Below are 6,000 nucleotides of genomic sequence, written 5' to 3'. Positions count from 1 at the left end.
CCACGATGACCTCCGTCTTGCAGTCCGTGGTCTTGGTCTTGTTGCACCAAAATGGCAACCTTTGCCTGATGCCTCGGTACTCCGCGGCTGCGGCTGCCTCCTTTGCACCAAAGAGGAAACAAGGACGCTGCGTGCGCTGGCGACCGCCTGGTGTCGATCTTCATGGGTCACGTCACAAGAGCCTCATGAGGTTCGCCTCGCCTTGATATCTCCACTCCTCGTGAGCCTGCCTAGCTAGGCCACTCCAGAGGAGGTCTTGCGTCAGCTGCCTCGCGAGGCTTGGCCCCTCGCAAGGGTCTTGGATGCTTTGCTGGTGAAGATGGGCCATACGGCCTGCTGGCTCAACCACGTTGTGGGCCGCAGGCAGGCAAGTCTAGGGGCCCCCGTTCCTAGAACGCCGACAATCGCCGAGGCAACGTGGGGAAGCGGAGACGCCCACGACCTATCAACCGTCACGCATCAACCGAGGCCGCAGGCTTTTGCGGCCCACGTTGCTCCGAACTTAACCCTTGGCTTCGCCGTGAAGCCAAGCCCGAGCGCACCTTGGGCCCGGGGGCTACTGTCGGCGTTCTGGGAACGGGGGTCCCCAGACTTGCCTACCTGCGGCCCACAGCGTGGCCAAGCAGCAGGTCGTACGGCCCATCTTCACCGACAAAGCATCCAAGACCCTCGCGAGGGTCCAAGCCTCGCGAGGCGGACGACGCAAGACCTCCTCCCGAGCGGACTAGTCAGGCAGGCTCGCGAGGGGCGGAGATAACAAGGCGAGGCGAACCTCACGAGGCTCTCATGACGTGAGCCATGACGATCGGCAGCAGGCTGGCGCCAGGCGGGCGCCAGCACGCGCAGCGTCCTTGTTTCCTCTTTGGTGCAAAGGGGGCAAGCGCAGCCGCGGAGTACCGAGGCATCACACAAAGGTTGCCATTTCTGTGCAACAAGACCAAGACCATGGACTGCAAGATGGAGGTCATCGTGGAGCCCAAGACGGCGTCACCACCAGAGCTTTGTGCAGGCGAAGACTACTTTTGTAAGGATAGCTTGTACTAGCTGTCCCCCTTCAAATTAGCCCGCCATTGTTGGCTCACTTCCTACTCGATATTTGGGAAGAGGACCAGGGCCTCTATAAATAGGACTAGCCACCACAGTGGATGGAGATGATCGGATCTTAGCTTGAGAGAACCTACACCCCACAAGTTCATACGCACAAGAATACCTCAACCTCAGGAGGCTGTTCTTCCCTTGTATTGCTCATCATCAGCCCAAGAGGCAATCCACCACCACCACACTGGAGTAGGGTATTACACCACAACGGTGGCCCGAACCAGTATAAACCCCGTGTCTTTCTGTGTTATGAGTTCTTCGAGTTCGTCCGCAAGATCTTAGCGAGCTTCAGCGTAGATCCGTAGGAGGGAAAGACTTCGCGCGCACCCCAGTGTTCGAACCTTAAGGGTTTGCCAGAACCCCACATCCGACAGTCTTGGAGCGTGTTGTCGGCGTTCTGGGAATGGGGGTCTCCAGACTTGCCTGCCTGCGGCCCACAGCGTGGCGGAGCCAGCAGGCCGTACGGCCCGTCTTCACCAGTAAAGCATCCAAGACCCTCGCGAGGGGCCAAGCCTCGCGAGGCAGACGATGCAAGACCTCCTCTGGAGTGGCCTAACTAGGCAGGCTCACGAGGAGCGGAGATATCAAGGCGGGGCGAACCTCACAAGGTTCTCGTGATGTGAGCCATGACGATCGACACCAGGCGGACGCCAACACGCGCAGCGTCCTTGTTTCCTCTTTGGTGCAAAGGAGGCAGACGCAGCCGCATAGTACCGAGGCCTCAGGCAAAGGTTGACGTTTCAGTGCAACAAGACCAAGACCACGGACTGCAAGATGGAGGTCATCATGGAGCCCAAGACAACGTCACCACCAGAGCTTTGTGCAGGCGAAGACCACTTTTGTCAGGATAACTTGTACTGGCTGTCCCCCTTCAGATTAGCCCGCCATTGTTGGTTCCCTTCTCACTCGATATTTGGGAAGAGGACCAGGGCCTCTATAAATAGGACTAGCCACCACAGTGGAGAGGGGACGAGAGATGATCTGAATGGATCGGATCCAAGAGGAGATCTGAGAAAGGGAGAGAGGGGCCGAGAGAGAGAGAGAGAGAGAGAGACCACAACCTCACACGCGCAAAAACACCTCAACCTCAGGAGGCTGTTCTTCCCTTGTATTGTTCATCATCAGCCCTAGAGGCAATCCACCACCACCACACTGGAGTAGGGTATTACACCGCATCGGTGGCCCGAACCAGTATAAACCCCTTGTCTTTTTGTGGTGTGAGTTCGTCAAGTTCGTCCGCGAGATCTAGTGAGCTAGAGCGTTGATCGGCAGGAGGGAAAGACTCCACACGCACCCCAGTGTTCGAACCTTTAAGTGTTTGCCGGAACCCCACATTCTGACATTTGGCGCGCCAGGTAGGGGTGTGCCGTAGCTTCCCTTCCGCCAACTCGTCTCTCAGTCGCTCCGTCGCCTCCATGGCGGACGCTCGCCGTGCTCGGGCCGAGTGTCGGGCAGCCCTCGCCGCCTGTGTCACTCAGACGGCTCCCGTCGGCGGGCCGCCTCGCCGTTCTCCGTCCCCCGCCGCCAACGCTGCCCCTGGCCCAGTGGGAAACGAGCAGCAGGCGTCCTCGTAACATCCTTCGGTGCGGCGGGACGTCCGGACCGCTACTCCATCACTCACCCCAGCTGGTTCTTCGTCTCACACGCACCGCGCTCCCATGAAGGCACGGACCGTGATCATCGCGGCGAATGAGCTCCTGCGTTACCGCCCCGTCGATGATGTCTATGAGGAGTGGCTCAACCGTGTTGCCGAGCTCGTCCGTGCCGTGAGGGGCTCCCTGGCGCCATCCCACTCTCTGCCTCTCCCTCAACAGGCCGCGGGCGACGGGACTCATGGCGTGCCTCCACCGCCTCGGCCCCACGACGGTGCCTTGGCGCCAAGGCGCGCGCCACCGCGGCGTGATCCACCGCGCCCGGCGCCCGCGCGTAAAGAAAGGATCTGCCAAGAAATCCCGCGGTCATGAGAAGCTGCACCAGCGCTCCCCGCGCCACCTCGTCAAGACCGCGCGCCGCCTGCAGTGGCGTAGTGCGGACCTCGCCAAGACCAAGCTCTGCCTCCGCAGCGGGCCCAGGCAACCACAACAGGCTGCCGCGCCTTCACCCCTGAGCTGCGTAGCGTTGCCTAGCCATGCAAGTTCAAGCCAGATCTGCTTCCTCGGTATGACGGCACCGCCGACCCCGCGGAGTTCCTGCAGCTCTATGAGTTGAGCATCGAATCGGCCAACGGCGACGAAGAAGTCATGGCAAACTGGTTTCCCATGGCTCTCAAGGATGGGGCCCGCTCCTGGCTCCTGAACCTGCAGCACGGCTCGATCTCCTCCTGGGACGAGATGCGCGACCGCTTCGTCGCCAACTTCCAGGGGACTCGCGACCGCCCACCGGTCGCGGGCGATCTACGCCGCATCAAGCAACAGCCAGGAGAGACCCTCCGGAAGTACATCCAGCGCTTCAACAGCACCCGCCTCAAGATCCCCAAGGTCACGGACGAGGCCATCATCTCCGCGTTTTCGGATGGCATCCGCGACGTCAAGATGAAGGAAGAGCTGGCTATCCATGAGGAGCTCTGCACATCTCAGGAGCTGTTCAACCTGGCGACCAAGTGCGCAAGAGCTGAGGAGGGGCGCCTCTCTCTCCTTGAGCTGCCGGCTACGGGAGTGGAGGAGAAGAAGGCCAAGGCCAAGGACGTGAAGCGCAAAGAGGCAGTAGTGCTCACAGGGGAGCCTGACACCAAGCGAGGCAGAGATCAGCCCGAGTCGTCCAAGAACGGTCGTCCATTCTGCGCCTTCCACAACCTGAACACCCACAACACCAGCGACTGCCAGGAGCTCAGAGCCATTAGGGAAGGACGCTTTGGTCGACGCCCCGAGCGCAACGACCGAGGCTACGGCCGCGGAGGAGGACGCAGACGCTGGGACGACCGTGGCCCACGCTAGGAGTGGCGTGACCGGCCTCGTGAGGACCGCTGGCAGGACCAACCTCGCGAGGGCTCCTGGAGGGACCAGCCTCATGAGGATCACCCCCAGGGCAACGCCGGTCTCCCCCCATTGCCACCGCCAAGAAGGAACGACGACCATCACCAGGACGAGGGAGCAAGGGGCTTCAAAGAGCCACGTGCGATCGCTTGCATCTAGGGCGGTGCTCAGGCACCAGCCTCTCAGCGCATCTTCAAACAGTTCGCCCGCGAGGTGAACACGGAGCTCCCCAAGCTCGAGGCCACACACCCGCTCAGGTGGTCCCAATGCGCCATCACCTTCAACTCGGTCGACCAGCTCAAGTGCGCAGCCACTACTGGCACACTCCCTATGTTGTGCTCCCTGGTCATCAGCAATGTGCAAGTCACCAAGACTCTCATCGACGGCGGCGCAGGGCTCAACGTCCTGTCCGCCGACACATTTGACTACCTCCAAGTTCCCTATGAGCAGGTCCAGCCGACTAAGCCTTTCTCAGGAGTTACTGACGGTTCCACCACACCGATAGGGCAAGTCCGCCTGCTTGTCACCTTCGGGGAGCACAAGAATTACCGCACCGAGCTCATCGACTTCGACGTCGCGCACATCCTCCTGCCGTACAATGCCATCCTCGGGTATCCAGCCCTGGCCATGTTCATGGCAGTCACTCACCACGGCTACAACGTTCTCAAGATGCCATGAAGCGGGGGGGTCATCATGGTCCCATGTGAAGAAAGGGATGCGGTGTGCTCCCTTGAGCGCGCCTTCCAAGCCGCAGCAGTCGACAACCCTGATAGCAGAAGTGAAGGCCCTCTGGAGACCATCCCCAAGAAGAAGCTATCGCGCCGCGTAGGGCCCCAAGAAGATGGCGTCGCATAAGGAGCCTCATCAGGATCAGTCCCCACTCCAAGGGCGCCTCCCTCTACCTCATAGGAAAGCGCGCCTGATGCCCTCCTCGGGCAGGGCTCGGGGGCTCTCTTCTGGAGTGCCTCAGACCTTACCAACCTCATGAGGGAGGCGCTTGGGCACCACTTGGAAGCGTGCTTCACGGCATGTTTTCCTCAGGAAGGTATGGGGCAAGGAGTACCCACCACCCAGGAGTTCATCACCAAGACCACCCAAGAGTTACAGGACGCGAGAGCCATGCGCGACGACAGCTGCTCATGCGGTGTGGCTCACAATCCAGGTGAGGGTGCTAAGCTGCGCGCCTGCGTCGACATCCTAGGGCTCAACATGGCCGCATCTCAGCAACATTTCTGGCCATCGCGTGCGGGCTGCTGTGAAGGTCCACCACACAGCTACGTTCGCATGCCCTTCGGCTTGTCGAGCGTGGCGTCGGCCTATCAGCGCAACATGCGGCAAGTCCTGGCGGCTTAGGAGGTCAGGTTCCACGCTGTTCTAGAGGGGATGGCGACGGTCTTCAGGGAACCTCCCGAGCTCCCAGAGCCTCCCGAGGCTTAGGGTCCCGGTGGCTCATGAGGAGTCATTCCTTCAACGCGTGGCTTCAGCTGCACCAACTCTACTTCGTCTACAGAATCAGGTGACATCTTCCAAGTTCATTTAAGCTGGGAGCGCCCCTCGAGCTGCATTATTCCCAAGCCACGTGGGTCCGTCCCTGTGGCATGTATACCTTCTGCTTATGTCTCTAGCTTACCTTGTTGGGGGCGCCCCTCGGGCTGCATCATCCCCATGCCGCTCGGGCCAGACCCAGTGGCACGTATCTTCCTGCATTTATCCCAGTCGATCTGCTCTTCATGCCTAACCTGCCAACTGCTATCACCTGCTCGATCATCACCTCCCTCGGGGCCTCTACATAGGCACGGCGCTGGTGCATGGGTCCGTCCCTACCACGATCGACAAATCTGGGTGGTCGAGCTCTGGCTCGCGGCACACGCCGTGCACGTCACCTCACCAGGCCCTCAGTGCCTCCACTTCATCCAGTCCACCAGCGGCA

This window comes from Triticum urartu, chromosome 5A, assembly GCF_056163025.1.
Source record: "Triticum urartu cultivar PI428250 chromosome 5A, HENAU_Tu73, whole genome shotgun sequence".
Taxonomy (NCBI): Eukaryota; Viridiplantae; Streptophyta; class Magnoliopsida; order Poales; family Poaceae; genus Triticum; species Triticum urartu.
The sequence above is the reverse complement of the archived record's forward strand: the minus strand, read 5'-3'. Positions refer to the sequence as shown.